The 20,593-nt window shown below is 48.1% G+C and overlaps 1 long non-coding RNA gene across 1 annotated transcript; it reads right to left on the bottom strand.

The window, feature by feature from the left end:
• Window positions 1-1,904: 1,904 nt before the first annotated feature.
• On the bottom strand, window positions 1,905-18,623 carry LOC309335820. The gene is made up of 3 exons (XR_014153745.1): window positions 16,989-18,623; window positions 16,200-16,320; window positions 1,905-2,760 (listed from the first exon to the last, which is right to left on the bottom strand). It is a non-coding gene; the product is annotated as an uncharacterized lncRNA (long non-coding RNA).
• Between the last annotated feature and the right edge of the window lie 1,970 nt (window positions 18,624-20,593).

Genomic DNA, 20,593 nt, shown 5'->3' with positions numbered 1-20,593 from the left:
ATATTGTGAAAACCAATTAAAAAAAATTGGGGAAATAGAAATTGTCAGATAATTTTGCAGGGCAGAAGGAAGTAACTTTCCTCAGCAGCAGAATTTGTAATCATATAAAAAATTAAGCAACTGAGAAAAACTTCTGAGCATTGGCCACCTAGAGGAAGAAACCCTATTCTGGTCCTCAGTAAAAATCCTCAGCAGAGTAGGCTCTGTTTAAATGCTGGAAGAAAATAGAAAGGATTTTTGAAGCTGTGTTATGGAGCAGTAAACTGCCTGTTTAAAATTCACTTGCAATCTTGGCATTCGGGATCTGTGTTTACTAGGGAGATCTGCCCAAGGCCTCCTAACTCACCCAGTCCTAGGGAATAAATGGGAGTGCATAACCTCATTTTCTCATTTAAGGCAGCGAGAATACCAAGCTTATTTTAGCAGTGAGTGAAAGGAAAAGACAACTCACTGAAAACTTGCCATTTCAAATCTCAGCATGTGTAGGACTTCTCTCATCAGTAACTGAGGCAGTTTTAGGGCAGCACGACCAGTTTCCCCGCACTGGGCGCCAAGCGGAAAGGGCGCCCACATGCCACCCTGAAAACACTTGCCCAGGCCAGCACAGAGCAAGGGCTGGAAGGGGGCACCAAATTTTGGCCTGGCTGAGGAGCCATAGTAGCAAAGTCTGCCTCTGTCAGGAAATAAATGCATGTGCCGCTTGTTTTATCACACACACTCTTTGCTTCACTTGCCCGAGGTGGCTGCCTCACCCTGGCTGTTCCCATGTTGTTTAGGACTTTAAATGCTAGAAGCAAAACCTTGAGCTAGGAACTAGAAGCTTGGAACCAGGAGCATAGCTGTCAACTTACAGATTTGAAAATAAGGGACCAGCAGCCTCGATAATAAGGGATCAGCAGCCCAAATAAGGGATTTTGGCTTAGCTTATACAGAAATCTGCCACTGATGGAGCCGTACTTCTTTTCCTGTGACTGACTGTGTTTTGTAGGGGGTTGGACTAGATGATCCTAAGGGTCTACAACTCCGACCAAAGAAGAGTGGCAGACAAAACTGATGAACGACGTCGAGATGGCAAAGCTTACAGGCAGAATTAGAAACCAGGAAGAGGGCCTCTTTAATAAAGAATGGAGAAAGTTTATAATTTATTTGAAAAGCTTTTGTAAAGAGTTACATACATTGGTAGGATTGACAGAAAACTTGTAGTAAAAATTTGAATTATGGATGGACAAATGATTTATAAAAATAGAGTTATGAAAGGGATGCAGAGGGGGGAATCACTACATTAAGATGCTGCACTGGTTGGAGGGGATGCTAAGTAGCGCGTCGGGGCTGCCGTCGTCCTGGCGCGAGGAGTTTGATCGACCCCCGCCTGAGAGAGAGGGAGGGAGGGGGACTCCCCAGTACATTTCTGAGCACAATTCAAAGTGTTGGTGCTGACCTTTAAAGCCCTAAACGGCCTCGGTCCAGTATACCTGAAGGAGCGTCTCCACCCCCATCATTCTGCCCGGACGCTGAGGTCCAGCGCCAATGGCCTTCTGGTGGTTCCCTTATTGAGAGAAGCAAAGCTACGGGGAACCAGGCAGAGGGCCTTCTCGGTAGTGGCGCCCGCCCTGTGGAACGCCCTTCCAGCAGATGTCAAAGCGATAAACAACTACCTGACATTCAGAAGACATCTTAAGGCAGCCCTGTTCAGGGAAGTTTTTAACGTGTGATATCTTACTGTATTTTTGGTTTTTATGGAAGCCACCCAGAGTGGCTGGGGAGGCCCAGCCAGATGGGCGGGGTATAAATAAATTATTATTATTATTATTATTATTATTATTATTATTATTGCCCACGCCACCCACGAGCCCAGCATGAGGCAGTTGCGGCGCTGCGGTGGCCGCTGAAGCGCCGTCCTTCAGCATCCCTCCCTATCCCCTCCTCTTCCTCCTCCCTCAGGCTTACTCCTCAGCCGCCGCTGCCGCCTCCGGCTTCCCCTGGCAGTGTGGCAGAAGTCTCGCAAGAGAGGGGCTGCCTGCCCACCCACGATGCGCCCCTGAGGGGAAAAAGGGAGAGACAGAGACACGGCAGCTCGTGCGCGTGCTCTCTCTCGTGGAGGAGGACCCCGAGCCGCAGCTTCCCTCCTGAGCCGAGCGAGCATGAAACCCGGGAAATTTAAGGGACATCATCAATAAGGGACAGCAGCGGGACACGGCGCTGGGATAAGGGAGTTTCCCGCCAAATAAGGGACAGTTGACAGCTATGACCAGGAGTTCTGGGACAAAACAGCAGTTGGGACCATAAGAATGACAAAGGATATAGGAATCCACAGAACTCATGCAGAACCTGTTGCTTAAGCAAGGCTCCCCACGGCCCGTCTTCATGGGTTGTGTCAGTTCAGGGCCTCCACCAAGAAGGCTGCCACCTCTTCAGATCCAGCAGCAAAACCATAATTCTGAACCAGGAAGGCAGTAGGGCAGTGAAACTGCGGTACAGTTGTTTTTGGAAGGGGGTGGGATATTACATACAAATTTATCAGCGTCTGTAATTCTTACATTTTCATGTGATACGCATTTAGTTACAAACAAAAATGGGGATTCACATCGGAATTTGTAGAGAGCGAACAAGATCTTCTAAAATGGCGTGGTATTCTTTGGCAGCACATTAGCCTGCAGGCAGTTTCCTAATCACAGTAACCATTTGCATAATGTAGCTGCACTTAATCCAGTATTGAGTAATTGTAGCCATAGATCACCGGGATTCATTCCGACGGCACAGCTTGAGAACAGATAAAGAAATCATTTTAGGCTTGCAAATTGAAACTTCCCGTATTGATATTGAGTGTAATGGTGGTGAAAAATATGTTTATGAACATCCAAATGTACTGCAGATGGATTCAGTGGGAGCCTGATTGCTCCACGGTAATATTACAATAAATGCAGGATGGAAAACACTCATTTTGCAGTGCAGAGTATTTTTATTGTTGCTGCCTTGTGATGATTTTATGGAATAAGGCCCTTCACCCAGTCCTGGAGCTGTTTCTGCAATGAATACCAAAGAATCCCCCCCCCCCTCTGATTTATTGGTGCGCTTATTGCGTTCTTGATGTAGTCCTGAAGTTAAGGAGATATTTTGGTTTTAATTTCTCTGGAAGAAAGGATCGTATTAACCATAAATTTTACACAAACTCAGCACTTGAAACAGAAAAGGTACAAAATGCTTTCAGTGCAAAATAACTAGTTGTAAAATGACAAGAAAAGCCCAAAATGAATATTTATTTTAACATTATAGTTTGCTTTTCCTCTCAGCAGCTAAATATTCCAGACAGCCTGGCCTCCTTTGGGCTACATTTGTATATGGTGACTCATCTTCAAGCCCTTAAGGTAAATGTACACTCAGGGCGAGAACAATGGGAAACACCAGCAAACAAACCCCAGTTCCAGGTTTTTCAACAGAAATTACTACATTTGGTGGAGTAGAACCTTACTCCCTGCCCCCACCCAGCAAAAAAAAAAAAATTTGTGCAAATATTCACTTTTATCCCATCGAGATAAATGCTATTTTCTCTTCTCTGGTGGTTGTTGGTTTAGTGCTCTTCTTTGCACATTCCTGACTGCTCCTTCTATCTCCACTTCCCAGGAATAATTGTGTGGCTAATCGCACACTCAAACAAAGTGCACTTAGTGAAGGGGGTTACATCATAATGCCACATAGGCCAATCAGATTTGGATGTGTGATGATTTTACTGAGGACAAGTGAAAGTGAGGGTAAGTAAATGAATTCAGTGACTATTTTCATTAGAAGTGTCAAAAAAGGGAAGAAAAGGGGGCATTTTTCTTCAGTGCCAAAAAATTACACAAAAATGCTGTGAGAGCAAATTGAGCTATTTAAATTAATTGCATCTCTAAAACACTAAGTATTATAGAGGAATATTGAAGATCTGTGTTACAATGATCTTGAAGCAGGGTTAAATTATTTGTTATTGTGAAAATACATAATTAATTATTGGTTGGTGCAATTGTAAGGTATTAATAGGTTTAGGAGACTAGGAAGTCCATAGCAAATGAGGATTCTGATGTGTAAATATATGTATTTTTATATGTGTTGTCATACAAATTTCTATATTTATTATTTTTAAAATAACTTGAAATGTCTGTGTTGTTCAGTGCTATACAATGTTTACTTGTGAGCACCTGTTGCTCGAAATCATATCACATGCTTTCTGCAGGGTCCTTGCAGATACCAAATTTACTGCTATGCTGCCACTTGTGGCTCCTCACTCAGAGGACTCTGCAAAGCGGCTGGAATTTGCCAGCAATTGTAGGCGGAAGAACAGAAAGTCACAATGAATATTGCACACTTCCAGGAAGAGTAATGGGTTTCCTCCCTCTTTTTTATGGCTTGAAATCTTCAAAGATATTTGAGATTTCAATTACATGGTTTGGATTTCCTGGAAGTATTTTTTAATTTTTTATCAGTACCACTCTAGAATTTATACCACTTGTTCTACTGCTAGCTTTTACATTTTCAAAGAAAATGTTTCTTTGTACTGGTAGCCTTTGGTGCAGCTTGAAATCTTTTTGTATCATGCATAGTCTCACCTAATTGCGGCTGCATAATACCACTTCTTATCCATATCAAGACTATTACAAACTGGGCTTTTCATCATTCTCAGCAATGCCTATTTCTCTGTTGCCACCCTCTTTTTTAATATTTTTGTTTTTTGTTTTTAGTTTAACATCGGCTGGGTGAGGACTGCAGGGCCTGCTCCCTCCCAGGGCCTCTTCCAACTGGCCCAGGGGGCGTGGCCCAGGCCCTCTCTCCTGGCTATAAAGGGACTCCTGCTGCAGTGAGGCCTCGGACCATCGGCTGGGTGAGGACTGCAGGGCCTGCTCCCTCCCAGGGCCTTTTCCAACTGGCCCAGGGGGCGTGGCCCAGGCCCTCTCTCCTGGCTATAAAGGGACTCCTGCTGCAGTGAGGCCTCGGACCATCGGCTGGGTGAGGACTGCAGGGCCTGCTCCCTTCCAGGGCCTTTTCCAACTGGCCCAGGGGGCGTGGCCCAGGCCCTCTCTCCTGGCTATAAAGGGACTCCTGCTGCAGTGAGGCCTCGGACCATCGGCTGGGTGAGGACTGCAGGGCCTGCTCCCTCCCAGGGCCTTTTCCAACTGGCCCAGGGGGCGTGGCCCAGGCCCTCTCTCCTGGCTATAAAGGGACTCCTGCTGCAGTGAGGCCTCGGACCATCGGCTGGGTGAGGACTGCAGGGCCTGCTCCCTTCCAGGGCCTTTTCCAACTGGCCCAGGGGGCGTGGCCCAGGCCCTCTCTCCTGGCTATAAAGGGACTCCTGCTGCAGTGAGGCCTCGGACCATCGGCTGGGTGAGGACTGCAGGGCCTGCTCCCTCCCAGGGCCTTTTCCAACTGGCCCAGGGGGCGTGGCCCAGGCCCTCTCTCCTGGCTATAAAGGGACTCCTGCTGCAGTGAGGCCTCGGACCATCGGCTGGGTGAGAACTGCAGGGCCTGCTCCCTCCCAGGGCCTTTTCCAACTGGCCCAGGGGGCGTGGCCCAGGCCCTCTCTCCTGGCTATAAAGGGACTCCTGCTGCGGGGAAGCCTTGGACCATCGGCTGGGTGAGAACTGCAGGGCCTGCTCCCTTCCAGGGCCTTTTCCAACTGGCCCAGGGGGCGTGGCCCAGGAACAAACTTTTGGAACAAACTCTTGGGAAGGGTGGGAAGTGTTCTGCCATTGCTTCCCGTTCCAGGGGCTTAATGTGCTTTAAAATGTCCTCAAGCAGTCGGTGGCAATTTAAATTTTTATTTCTTTTTTTCTATTGCTGGGGGTGGGTGGGATGGATATTTGGTTGGGGATTAATTTTATTATAATTGTTCTGTTCTTTTTGTTGTTGTTGTTGTTTTATTGGTTCTGTATAGTTTATGTTTTGTTTTGAAGGGGCTAGATCAGGGCTGCCTGGGAGTGGGGCCCCAGTCATCACGATGGCTGGGACAAGTTCCACAGGGAGGGAAGCACTGGGACATCCGATCTCGGTGATCATGGGCAGGAGGCGGAGTTACGCTAAGACCAGACCATGTCATTACCGAGGAGGCAGGTTTAGTCGTTGTTTGAAGACTATCCCTGCCTCCGGGTCTGGCCTTGACCGGATGGATACTGGAATCAACAGGGGAAACCTACATGACCTGAAGGTGTTGCTGTGTAATGCCAGGTCAATGAGGAATAAAACCACTGCCATCCACGACCTGATTGTGGATGGAGGACTTGACCTGGCATGTGTGACAGAGACCTGGTTGGAGGAAGCAGATGGGCCTGTCCTTGCCGCTGCTTGCCCACCAGGTTTCTCTTACGCACAGCAACCCAGGTCATGTGGGCGGGGAGGGGGGGTTGCAGTGATTTTTAGGAAGTCACTAGCTTGCACCAGGCGTCCTACTGGGAAGATCCAGTTTTCTGAGTGCATGTTCTGGAAGTTGGGCAATAGGGGCAGTACAGGATTCCTTTTGGTGTACCGACCTCCCCGCTGCACCAAGGATTCCCTGTCTGAGCTGCTTCAGGTCGTGGCGGATTTTCTCCTGGAGACACCTAGTTTGGTTGTCCTAGGGGATTTTAACATCCATGCCGACACGACCTTACAAGGGGCTGCTCGGGACTTCGTGGAAAGCATGGCCTCCATGGGGCTGCCCCTGAATAAGTTTGGCCCAACTCATAGTCATGGACATGCCTTAGACCTGGTGTTCACCTCTAGTGACGTGGGTGATCTGACACTAAGTAAAAGTGAAACAAAAGAAGTGCCATGGTCAGATCACTTCCTGGTGCAACTGGACTTCTCCGCGACCCTTCCCCTCTGCAGGGAGGTGGGACCAATTCGGATGGTCCGCCCCCGCCACTTAATGGATCCAAATGGTTTCCAGAGAGTGGTAGGGGATGCCTTATCCCATGTTGATGGCCTTTCAGCTGATTCCCTGGTGGCCCGCTGGAATGCGGAGTTAACCAGGGCTATCGACTGTCTGGCTCCGAAGCGCCCTCTCCGATTGCATGGAGCCCGGACAGCTCCGTGGTTTTCTTCGGAGCTGAGGGCGATGAAACAATCGCTGAGACGGCTAGAGCGTCGGTGGCAAAAAACTCACTCCGAATCTGACCGGACACAGGTTAGAGCTCAACGTCGAGCCTACCAAGTGGCGATAGCGACGGCGAAGAAGACTTTCTTCACCGCCTCTATTGCATCTGCAGAAAATAGTAGCAGGAGACTTTTTCAGGTGGTTCGTAATTTAACGGAACCACCTTTACCACCGGGGCTTTGTAAAGACCCCAAGATCTCCTGCAACGATTTTGCAAAGTTTTTTGCAGATAAAATCACTCATATTCGGAAGGAGCTAGACACCACCGTGGGAGCAGGGCTGGGGCGGGAGAGTGCTAGAGCTCTGTCTGGTCAAGTTGCATGGAATCGATTTCAATCCATTACCCCCGAGGATGTGGACAGGCTGCTTGGACGCGTGAAACCAACCACCTGTCTCCTGGATCCTTGCCCATCCTGGCTAATAAAAGCAAGCCGGGAAGGGCTGGGCGATGGGCTCTGCGGGGTGGTGAATGCTTCCCTCTGTGAGGGAGCATTCCCAGATCCGCTGAAAGAGGCGGTCATCAAACCGCTTCTTAAAAAACCATCTTTAGACCCGGCCAGCATGGCCAACTATCGCCCAGTCTCAAATCTTCCATTCTTGGGCAAGGTGATTGAGCGCGTGGTTGCTGAACAACTCCAGGCACGCCTGGAGGATGCGGACCATTTGGATCCCTTCCAATCGGGATTCAGGCCTCATCATGGGACTGAAACTGCCTTGGTCGCGCTGGTTGATGATCTCCGGCGAGCTAGGGACAAAGGTGAGAGCTGTTTCCTAGTTCTGCTGGATCTCTCAGCGGCCTTTGATACAATCGACCATAACATCCTTCTGGACCGTCTAGAGGGGCTGGGAGCTGGGGGCACTGTTATACAGTGGTTTCGCTCCTTCCTCCTGGGCCGTGTTCAGAAAGTGGTGGTGGGGGATGAGTGTTCAGACCCCTGGGCCCTCACTTGTGGGGTGCCTCAGGGTTCCGTCCTCTCCCCCATGCTTTTTAACATCTATATGAAGCCGCTGGGAGAGATCATCAGGGGGTTTGGACTGGGTGTCCATCAATATGCAGATGATACCCAGCTCTACCTCTCTTTCAAATCAGAACCAGTGAAGGCGGTGAAGGTCCTGTGTGAGTGCCTGGAGGCGGTTGGAGGATGGATGGCGGCTAATGGATTGAGGTTGAATCCTGACAAGACAGAAGTACTGTTTTTGGGGGACAGGGGGCGGGCTGGTGTGGAGGACTCCCTGGTCCTGAATGGGGTAACTGTGCCCCTGAAGGACCAGGTGCGCAGCCTGGGAGTCATTTTGGACTCACAGCTGTCCATGGAGGCGCAGGTCAATTCTGTATCCAGGGCAGCTGTCTACCAACTCCACCTGGTACGCAGGCTGAGACCCTACCTGCCCGCTGACTGTCTCGCCAGAGTGGTGCATGCTCTAGTTATCTCCCGCTTGGACTACTGCAATGCGCTCTACGTGGGGCTACCTTTGAAGGCGACTCGGAAACTACAACTAATCCAGAATGCGGCAGCTAGACTGGTGACTGGGGGCAGCCGCCGAGACCACATAACACCGGTCTTGAAAGACCTACATTGGCTCCCAGTACGTTTCCGAGCACAATTCAAAGTGCTGGTGTTGACCTTTAAAGCCCTAAACGGCCTCGGCCCAGTATACCTGAAGGAGCGTCTCCACCCCCATCGTTCTGCCCGGACGCTGAGGTCCAGCGCCGAGGGCCTTCTGGCGGTTCCCTCATTACGAGAAGCAAAGCTACAGGGAACCAGGCAGAGGGCCTTCTCGGTAGTGGCACCCGCCTTGTGGAACGCCCTCCCATCAGATGTCAAAGCGATAAATAACTACCTGACATTCAGAAGACATCTTAAGGCAGCCCTGTTCAGGGAAGTTTTTAATCTGTGATATTTTAGTGTATTTCTGGTTTTTATGGAAGCCGCCCAGAGTGGCTGGGGAAACCCAGCCAGATGGGCGGGGTACAAATAATAAATTATTATTATTATTATTATTATTAACAGAGATTCTCATGAAGAACTCAAAAGCTTGCTTACTTCTTTATAACTTTTTAGCTGCTCCTAATAAAAGCATTATAACACAGTTGCTTTTGGATTCCCAACCCCCATAATAGACCATTACAGGGGTCTACAGTTATTGCTTGATTTGAGAAATCTTTTCCCCTGAAACTAATACACAGCAGTAGTTATCTGTACCAAAGGTTTTAGTCAAACCTTTCTTGCAATTTATTTCTCCTATGGAACATTGCTAGGATTTTTTATAGAATCAGTTAAGATCACATTCATGGTTCTGCCCTTAAAAGAGCCAACGTATGTTTATCTGATATTTCTCCAATCCATAGGAGGAAAAGGACAGCCATGAAGTAAGGAAACCCTTAGCAAAAAAATGCCCAACTCTGTTTACAAAGGAAGATATTCCTGGGATATAGGACATCTTCTTCAGTAGTTAAGTAAGCTACTCACAACTGGCTAGCAAAACAGAATAAGAAAATAATAATAGCCAGCACTTTTGCAATTTTTTTGCCTTGCTTGCTTCTTATGAAATGTTTCAGCTTCACAACTGCACTATATTTGAATTAATGAAGTACTGACATGATATACAGTGGTACCTTGGGTTAAGAACTTAATTCGTTCTGGAGGTCCGTTTTTAACCTGAAACTGTTCTTAACCTGAGGTACCACTTTAGCTAATGGGGCCTCCTGCTGCTGCCATGCCGCCGGAGCACGATTTCTGTTCTCACCCTGAAGCAAAGTTCTCAAACCGAGGTACTATTTCTGGGTTAGTGGAGTCTGTAACCTGAAGTGTCTGTAAGTGTCTGTAACCCGAGGTACCACTGTATTTTGCTCCTGCAGAGAAGGACGTTTTCCCATACATGTGCTGGCACTCTTACCTGCTTACAGAAAGGCTGGCTTTATTTTTCAAAGATAAGCATTTCTTAATTGATTCAGTGCCATGGTTTAAAGGCGTTGTGATGGGATGATGAGCTGCTTGTGCGTAAAAGCTTAGTCCCTCAGAGCTTGGGCATGGTTCTCAAAACTCTGTCTTAAGCGGAGCCCCTTAAACATGACTCCCTTAATCGCTGGCAGAATCCGACAGTGGGCATTTGCGGAATCTGCTCCAACATAAAAGTTCCTTAACGGAAACGCGTCTTCGGGATTCTCGGCACAACAGTTTGCGGCAAGGAGTGGGTGTACCTATGGGGGGTCCTGAGACTTCTCCACTGTTTTCACTAGAAGTCTCTTGGAGCCCTCCCTCCGACTCACTTTCTCTCTGAGCTCCTTCTCTCCCCCTGCTGGTACCTTCTTCTGCTGCCGAGTCTCTCTTAGCGTCCGAGAGCCCTTCCACCCCCTGCCTTTCCGATGGCAGTTCCCTGACATCCACCTCCCCTCCAGGGCCCCCTTCACCCCCTCCCGCCCCCTCATCTATGGGCGGTGAGGACGGAAACCCCTGGAAAGAACCTCCCTCATCGTCAGAGGACTCGAACACTTCTCTCCACTGACTCCCGTCTCTTCTTCCCGAGTACTCCTCCTCATCGGAGTCTATTCCCTCTTCCAGCCCTGATTCTGGGAACCCTTCAAACTCCTCTTCCTCATCGGTGGTGCCGAAGTGTTCCCTCCCGAACCGTGTCACCGGCTGAGGTTTCCTTGGGAACCGTTGATGAAACATTTCTATTAAAACCTCGTCATTGACCTCTTCTGCCGGTACCCATGTGTTCTCTGACTCCAGTTCTCCTTCCCATTCTACCAAATACTCCACCTGATTCCCCTTCCACCTGGAATCGACGATTTCTGCCACATGATTGTTGCGTTCCCTTTCTTCTATGACTGGTGTTTGAGTAACCTCCCTCTCACGTCCCCCCCACTCCCGCCCCTCTCGGTACGGCGACAGTAAGGACCTGTGAAATACTGGGTGCAGTTTCATGTGGTTGGGCAACCTGAGTTTGAATGCCACTGGGTTGACCTGTTGTATCACCTCAAATGGTCCCAGCCGTTTAGGTTTCAATTTCTTACACCCGCCCTTGAACGGCAGCCCTTGGGTGGATAACCATACCCAGTCCCCCACCCTTATGGTTTCACCTTCCCGTCTGTTTCTGTCTGCTTGCTTCTTGTATTCTTCTTTGGCCCTCTCTAAATTAAGTTGGAGCTGCCGGTGGATCGCTTCCATCTCTTCTACAAAGTGTTCCGCTGCCGGGACACTCCATCTTTCCCCTCGTTCTCCTGGAAATGCCCTGGGATGACACCCATAATTTGCCAGGAAGGGACTCATCCCTGTGGACACATGCTCCGCGTTGTTGTAGGCAAATTCTGCCAGAGCCAACTTATCTACCCAATCATTTTCTCTGTCATTAACATAACACCTCAGGTATTGTTGTAGAATACCGTTTGCCCTTTCCGCCTGCCCATTTGTTTCTGGGTGTCGGGCAGTCGAAAAATTGACCTCTACGTGCAGTAAGCTCATGAGCTTCCTCCAGAACCTGGAAGTAAATTGTTTCCCTCGGTCTGAAACCACCCTCAAGGGGGCGCCATGCAACCTAAAAATATGTTTTACAAACAACTTGGCGGTTTCTTCCGCTGTGACCGCATGCGAGCAGGCTATAAAGTGGCACATCTTGGTTAATAGGTCTACCACCACCATGACAGCAGTTTTCCCCTTGGATTTTGGCAGATCCGTCATAAAATCTATGGATACTGCCTCCCATGGCCTTTCTGGTGTGGGTAAGGGTTCCAGTAGCCCCGCCGGTGCCAGCCTCTCCCCTTTTGCCCGCTGGCAGCGGTCGCACCCCCTTACATATTCCCGTACGTCTTCCCTCACCTTGGGCCACCAAAACTCCCTGGTAACCAACCACATGGTTTTGTGTTGCCCGAAGTGCCCCGCTGTGGGGCTGTCGTGCAATTGTTTGAGTACCCGGCCCCTCAGTTCTCCTTCGGGTATGTACAGTGCCCCCTTGTAATACAACGCTCCGTTCCTTTCCTCAAAACCCCCTGTGTTCTCTCCCCCTTCCCGGAGTCCTCTGAGCTTATCTGGGCGTATTCATCGTTCTCGGTTCCCTCTACCAGTTCTCTCGGCCCCACCAATGCCGCCCCACACACCCAGTGGTCCTCGGGGATGATATGTCTCTCCTCTGGCGCTCCCTCCCCCTCTAAATACTCTGGTTTTCAAGAGAGAGCGTCCGCTCTGACATTCTCCGGCCCTGGCACGTAGCAAATTTCAAAATGGAATTTGGAAAACTCCTGGGCCCATCTCACTTGTCTCTGGTTCAGTACTCGGGCAGTTCTCCAGTATTCTAGATTTTTGTGGTCGGTGCACACTTGGACCTTGTGCTGCGCTCCAATCAGCAAGTGTCGCCATCTCCAGAACGCCTCATGAATGGCGAGTAGTTCTCGGTTGTACACGGTGTAGTTCCTCTCGGACTTGTTCAGTTTCTGCGAGAAGAAGGCACACGGCCTCCATTCCGGCGTATCCTTTCCCAGCTGAAGAAGCACCGCCCCCACCGCGCAGTCTGATGCATCTGTTTCTACTCTCATCGGTTGTTGCAGATCCACGTGCAAAAGTTGTTCTTCCGACGCGAACGCCTTCTTTAACCTTTCGAACGCTCGCTGCGCCTCTTCCGTCCAGACAAATTTCTTCTTGCTGCTGAGACAATCAGTGATGGGCGCCGTTAAGTGGGCGAAGTTCTTGATGAACTTCCGGTAGAAGTTCCCGAACCCCAGGAACCTTTGCACGTCCTTCTTTGTCCTCGGTGTCTTCCATTCCAGTACCGCTTGAACTTTGCTGGGATCCATGGCCAATCCCTTGTCTGACAAACGGTACCCCAGGAATTCCACCTCTCTGGTATGAAACTGACACTTCTCCAGTTTCACCCACAGCTGGTTTGCTTGCAGTCTGCTCAGTACCTCTCTTACGTCCCGCACATGCTGCTCCTCATTCTCTGAGTACACCAATACGTCATCTAAAAATGCCACACAGTTTTTGTAAAGTAAAGGTCCCAGGACGTGATTCATGAATGATTGAAAACAGGCTGAGCCCCCCTGTAGACCGAAGGGCATAACGAGGTACTCAAAGGCCCCCAAGGGGGTGAACATGGTAGTTTTCCATTCATCTCCCTTTCTCATTCGTATCAGGTTATACGCCCCCCTCAGGTCCAGTTTGGTAAAAATTTTCCCCTTCCTCACTCGGGTCAAAATGTCATCGATTCTGGGCATGGGGAAGGTCACGGGTTCTGACACTGCATTTACGGCCCGGTAATCCACTACCAACCTGGGTTTATCCGTGTCTTTTTTGTCCACAAAGAACACTGGACTACCCCTCACCGCTCGTGACTCCCTGATGAAACCTCGTTTGAGGTTCTTGTCAATGAACTCCCTTAACTCCTGCATCTCCTTGTCGGACATGGCGTACAGCTTGCCCACTGGCAGCTGGGCTCCTGGGAGTAGGTTAATTTGACAGTCAAAGGGTCTATGCGGAGGCAGTTTATCTGCTTCTCTTTCGCTGAAGACGTTACCCAGGTCGGCGTATTGTCGTGGTATCTTCCCTTTATCTGCTACTTCCATCCCTGCTAGGGTGGCCTGGGCTCCTCCCTGAGCCTCTCCCCCCTTGCAGTGTGCTAGGCAATGTGCTGACCCAAAGGAAACTACCCACTGGTGCCATCCCACTAGTGGATCATGCAGCGCTAGCCAGCTCATTCCCAATATGATGGGCGCTCCTCCCAGGGTGGCCACATTAAACGCTATCACCTCCGTGTGTCTTGCCACCTTCATTATCATGGGGACAGTTTGTTGGTTAACTTCTCCACCCAACAGTTCCCTCCCATCAATCGTTGTCACCTGCAAAGGGTTACTTAAAGGGATAGTCTGTATCTGGTGTTCAGCTGCAAACTCCTTGCTCATAAAATTGCAGGAGCTGCCTGAGTCCAATAGCGCCTTTATCTTTAGCGGATGTCCGTTTGGTAGCTCTAGCACCACCTCTACGACAAGCGCTGGTCTTGGGGGTTCAGGCTTGGGCACATTCACTGATCTTTGGCCTGGCTGCTGTGCCCCGATGCTGGCAACCAGGCGTTGGCTTTTACCTGCTCCTTAACCCTCTCTTCTTCACCCCCAACAGCTCCCGCCATTCCTTGCCATCCCTTCCTTTGAGGGCAGACTCTGGCAAAGTGACCTGGCTGTTGGCAGAGGAAACATTTCTTGGCGCTCTTTCCCTCCTTCTTCCGCCCTTCATTGGTGTTTGAAACTCCGCGCACGCGCGCTGTTCCAATCTCCATCGGTTCTACTGGAGGGGAATGCTGCTCTGGCATCTCTGGAATGCGGAACTCACTCCAACGTTCCCCTTTCCCTTCCCGCTTCTCCAAGGCTCTCGCCTCCTGGCGCACTCCTATGGCAAGCGCGGATTTAGTCAGCTGGTCCATAGACTCCGCCCTGGGCGCGCGGGAAAGTTCATCCTTCACCGAGGATAAACCTTCTTCGAACAGCATTTGTATCGGGTCCGCAGACAGGTCCCACCCCAATTTATGGATCAGCATGGTAAACTCTGTCCAGTACTCTTGGACGGATCGGTTCCCCTGTTTACACGCCATCAACTGTCTGCGCACCACCCCTTGCTCAATCTCGCTGGAAAACATCAGGTCCATGGCGCGAAAGAACTTTCTCGAGTCTTTTAGAGTGTCATTATTCGCTGCCATCAGGGGCCTCACCCAGTCTTTCGCCCCCCCTTCGAGATGCCCAATGACAAACGCCACTCTCGATTCCTCATCGGGAAAGTCATCAAACTGCAGATTGAGGGCGTATTGCATCTCTGTCCTAAAGGCTTGATAATTTCTGGGATCACCCCCAAACTTTTGCACCAACCCTGGCACCTTCCTTGCGAGTGGGGTGGTTTTTCCCTTGTCTGCATCCTGAGCCCGCCTCTCTTCAAGCCTCGCTGTTTGCAGCACTAGCTGGAGCTCCAACACCCTGTACCTTTCTTCCAGGCTTGGACCCACTCCAGCTCCTCCTGTGTCTCCGGCTCCGGTTGGGTTGCTCATGATGCCTCTCTTTGCACAAGCGGCTTTCAGGGACTGTCGGATTGCTGTGATGGGATGATGAGCTGCTTGTGCGTAAAAGCTTAGTCCCTCAGAGCTTGGGCATGGTTCTCAAAACTCTGTCTTAAGCGGAGCCCCTTAAACATGACTCCCTTAATCGCTGGCAGAATCCGACAGTGGGCGTTTGTGGAATCTGCTCCAACATAAAAGTTCCTTAACGGAAACGCGTCTTCGGGATTCTCGGCGCGACAGTTTCCGGCGAGGAGTGGGTGTACCTATGGGGGGTCCTGAGACTTCTCCACTGTTTTCACTAGAAGTCTCTCGGAGCCCTCCCTCCGACTCACTTTCTCTCTGAGCTCCTTCTCTCCCCCTGCTGGTACCTTCCTCTGCTGCCAAGTCTCTCTTAGCGTCCGAGAGCCCTTCCACCCCCTGCCTTTCCGATGGCAGTTCCCTGACAGGCGTTGATAAAGGTGCTTTGTGTCTCTCAATAATGAGAGAGAGAGAGAGAGAGAGAGAGAGAGAGATATATTTCACAGAGAAGGCTTTTCTTGACAGACAAGATAATAGAGAGCAGTGCAGGAAATGTATGAGACAGTCATCCCAGGTAAGAAAGTCAAAATAGATATTAGAGTAGCCTATGGGTGACTGATTAGGTGTGCCTGCTTTCAGCATGTTACAAGGAAGGACAGCTGCTTGCCATGGTTGTTTGTACGACCATTGATCTCTGAGCCGGGGACTCAGTCTGATCCCTGATCCACCCTCCCACCACCCTTCTGGCTCTCTGGCAATGGTGGGAGGGTGGCTCAGGAATGGCGAAAGTGGTATGAGCAGGAGATGTCAGTAACATAGTCTGAAGCTGACGCAGTTACTTGCGCCTCCCATTTCCTCCCCCTTTCTCTGTTGTCTCCTGTGTCAAATTTTAGGTTACAGGTCTCTTGCACTTTTTTAAAGCATCAGACACACAGATGGCACTATAGGAACAAAACAAATCATCTACAGTGTAGAGACAGGAGGATACCTGAGAGCAGTTATTTTCAGCAAGACAATGAAGCTTGGGCTATGTTTCAGGCCTCACCAATTCTCACTCTGGAAGTTGAATGGGGGCTTCTCTGTAACCATTCTGGAAACCTTCACATAAATGACCAAAATGTCAACACATGTGAATGATCATAATCCCAGATGAATTTTGTGAATGCCTGTAAGGAGAAATACATGTTTTAACTTTATGGAAATACATAGATAAATGCTGAGAGTCAAATCCTGGAGTCTGTTCTCATTTCCCAGTGTATCTTGTTAAGTTATTGGACATTCACAAAATTTATCTGGGATTCTCTATGTTGTACCAGGAAGCGATTGCTCGCCCACTTCTATACCATTACAAGAGACAGAGGGCCTTCTCGGTAGTGGCACCCACCCTGTGGAACACCCTCCCTTCAGATGTGAAGGAAATAAGCAGTTATCCTATCTTTAAAAGACATCTGAAGGCAGCCCTGTTTAGGGAAGTTTTAATATTTAATGCTGTACTGTTTTTAACATTTGATTGGGAGCCGCCCAGTGTGGCTGGGGAGACTCGAGCAGATGGGCAGGGTATAAATAATAAATTATTATTATTATTATTATTATTATTATTATTATTATTATTATTGACAGAGGATCTTGTGGAAGAGCAAAGCATCACAGCATGCTTCAGGCATAATGTGAGGAATGGGGCAGACGCCTGCTATTTGGACTAAATGTAGCCCAAGGGCACGACATGCCTGCACTCACTGGAGAGGGTTCTTGTTCTTACTGTGCTTTCCCCTGCATAATGTCCTGAAGCCCCCTTCCTGTCCCTTCCTGTTCTGCTACTGCTACTGCTACTCACCAGCCAGGTTGCCAGGTTTCCTGAGACTTTGGAGCAGAGCCTGGGAGCTCAGAGGTGGTGCCGCTCCGAGCAGGAAGCAGCGGCTGGTGGAATGTGGCCATTTATTTGCTCAAGATGCTTCAATATGCCCCATCAAACTCTTCCTGAGTTGGTAGCCTCTTTACTGTGGGTTTCCAATACGTATTCCATGTCTTTATTGCCAGCCTCTCTATCACCACAGAAAGAGAAATAGATTGATACTGAAAGAAAATGGGGGTGGTTCAAATTTCAGAATGGGAGAAGACTAGAGCATAGGGACCATGTGAAAGAACTTCCCACCACCACCATTTCGGTCTCCTTACCCTGGGATTTAACTCATTTTAGATATGGCTCAGCACTTCCACAGCCTTACCCTCCTGTAGCAAGAGCATTACTAAGACTCTGAGGCTGAATGATAGAAGGCTTGGGGCTTCCCTTCCTTGCTAGAGGAGGGCTGTCCACAGAAAAGGCTAACTCTAGTTGCCGCCATGCTAATTTCACCTGCTGTGGACACCTGCGGAAGGTCCTCTGATGCTGGTCTTAAACTCTTGGGAGAAGACCAGTCCCAAGACACTTGAGGCTTTAGAGGACACCCAGAGACACACTGGGAGCCAGCACAGATCTCTTAAGATTGGTGTTACCTGGGCAGAGCACATACAGTAATTACATATAAGATATGTAATTATGAAATGCTTTTTAAAAAGTGTAAACGGGCCATGGGTTGCCCCACATTCACTAACACTGCTCTTGCTACAGTTCTGCATTGGCCTCAAGCAAGGAAGCTTCTCTCCCTTTGTGTTTTTTTCCCTGAACAGAATTGTTATCAGCTGTAATATTGAAGTCAAGTAATCAACAGAACTAGCTATTTAACTGTAAAAAAAGAGGGAAGAGTAGCCAATTGCTATTTGATTGGGAGCTTATATGCTACATTTCACCATGGAAGTGCACTTTTTATGAATTAAGCTCCATTTCAACAATGCCTTCTTATATAAAGCAACATTGGCATGGCCTGAATGTCACAAGGGTAGCAGAACAACATGAGGGCTCTGCCACTGCTCTTTCTGGTAGATAAATCTCAGCTTGCTAGCGTGTCTGGGGCCCCAGGAACACTGGAATAATAACTACCCCCTGTCTCCCGTTAGCTGAATGTATCTTTAAAGGATATTTCAGGCTGTAGAGATTTGCTTCCTGTGTGGATGGAGGAGAAATCATTCCTGAAAGCACCTTTAAAATAAGTTTATGGTTACCATGTTTGCATTAAAAACAAATCTGCTTTAACATAACATTTTGTCTAAGCATGGTCTTTTCAGTGAGGTCTGGACAGAGTGCTGCCAGTTTTGCAGATCTCTAAGTGGTCCCCTGCCTCAGGATCATTGAAATTCCACCCTATGCCTTCGCACGACTTACATGGTTACAATAGGCCTTCTGTTAGCTTTGCTCACACAGACAAAACTGCGCTCCAACTCAGGGGGTTCCTTTCCCTAATGAGCACATCTGGCCTTTATCAAGCACTTTCTGGTCATTCCATTTTCAGGATATACTTCTGCCATGCCCATTCTTAAATTCCAGTTTGGATTATTTATTCGAGTTACAACTCATCCTTTTCACAGAGGCTACTAAATACCAAACACACACACACACACACACACACACACACCCCACAAGCAATGTTTAGCACACAAAGAAAGTTTAAATTGATGAGCCAAAGTTGTTGGTGGATGCTTCGCTTCTGATCAATAATGATAATTTAAATGCTGTTAAATGGATTTTTTCATACAGTGGTGCCTTGCAAGACGAAATTAATTTGTTCCGCAAGTCTCTTCGTCTTGCGGTTTTTTCGACTTGCAAAGCACAGCTATTAGCGGATTAGCGGATTAGCGCTATTAGCGGCTTAGCGGCTATTAGCGGCTTAGAAAAAGGGGGGAGGGGAAAAACTCGCAAGAACTCACAAGACATTTTCGTCTTGCGAAGCAAGCCCATAGGGAAATTCGTCTTGCGAAGCACCTCAAAAACGGAAAACTCTTTCGTCTAGCGAGTTTTTCGTCTTGCGAGGCATTCGTCTTGCGGGGCACCACTGTATTTCAGTAATTGCATATATATCCAGAATGTAATAGAATTTAGTATTATTACAATTATTTTCTCTATTTATTTATTTACATTTAGAGCGATTATACAAAATAGATTATCCATGACACTTTACAAAACTCAAAACAACTTGAAACCATGTAACGTATAAAATAGCATAATCACAATCATAGTAACAGCAGTAAAATATGTTGAATACGTCTATATAATGAACTTGAACCAAAATATCACATCCAAAGACATCAATATGAGACTAAGAACAGTGACTACTCCCTACTGACCCCTCTCACAATCCTGAACAAAAATGATTTTAAAAACCTACCTAAACAACACAAGGCAGGGCTCATATATCAGGGGCAGGATCCCCTGGACCTGGTCCTTGAAGTTTGCCAGTGCTTACCTAAACTGTCCCAATCAGATGGAAGAGATCTCCCTGCTTGGTACAGTGGTACCTCAGGTTAAGTACTTAATTCGTTCCGGAGGTCTGTTCCTAACCTGAAACTGTTCTTAACCTGAAGCACCACTTTAGCTAATGTGGCCTCCTGCTGCTGCTGTGCTGCCGGAGCACGATTTCTGTTCTCATCCTGAAGCAAGTTCTTAACCCGAGGTAATATTTTTGGATTAGCAGAGTCTGTAACCTGAAGTGTATATAACCCGAGGTACCACTGTATTTATAACTGGGGCAAATTTAAATGGATATAAGGGGAGTACAATCCAAATCACTATGAGCAGGGCTTCTTTTCCAGCCAGAACTCTCTGGAACTCAGTTCCGGCCCCTCTCAGGTGGGGGCCATTGCGACGGGGAAATTTCTGGAACAACAATGGGATAACAGCTCCACCCAAGGCATGACGGATAATAGCAACAACCGGGGGAAAGAAAGACATAACATCTTACAAGAACTGGAAGGAACACCATGAATAGAATAATTGCCACACACAGGAAGAACAAGTATATAGTTTGAGTTCCTCACTTGTAGTTTTACAAATCATTTAATGTGTTAACATGAATAGAAGTTATTAATATTGCAGTTGTTGTAAGAGGAATAATTATTATGACCGGAATGTAACTGAAATTAATTAGATTTTGGAATGCAGAAATAAAATTGTATTATAAATTGGTATTGTTATAATGAGGCTGTTATTGGACTGTAATTGAAAACTAATAAAAATTATTATTAGAAAAGAAAAAAGCAATGATCTGAGCAGACAGACAAGCGGGATTTTACAAAATTATTTACATACAAAATTATTTGTGTCTTTCATCTTCCATCCTCTATAGGTCCTCCAGGGCAACTCACAAACAAATACAGGTTACATACGCTTCAGGTTACATATGCTTCAGGTTACAGACTCCGCTAACCCAGAAATAGTACCTCGGGTTAAGAACTTTGCTTCAGGATGAGAACAGAACTCGTGCTCTGGCGGCGCGGCGGCAGTGGGAGGCCCCACTAGTGGTGCTTCAGGTTATGAACAGTTTCAGGTTAAGAACGGACCTCCGGAAC

The sequence above is a fragment of the Podarcis erhardii genome (assembly GCF_964252035.2).
Source record: "Podarcis erhardii genome assembly, chromosome: 1".
NCBI classification, from domain to species: domain Eukaryota; kingdom Metazoa; phylum Chordata; class Lepidosauria; order Squamata; family Lacertidae; genus Podarcis; species Podarcis erhardii.
This window is presented reverse-complemented; position numbering and strand designations above follow the sequence as displayed.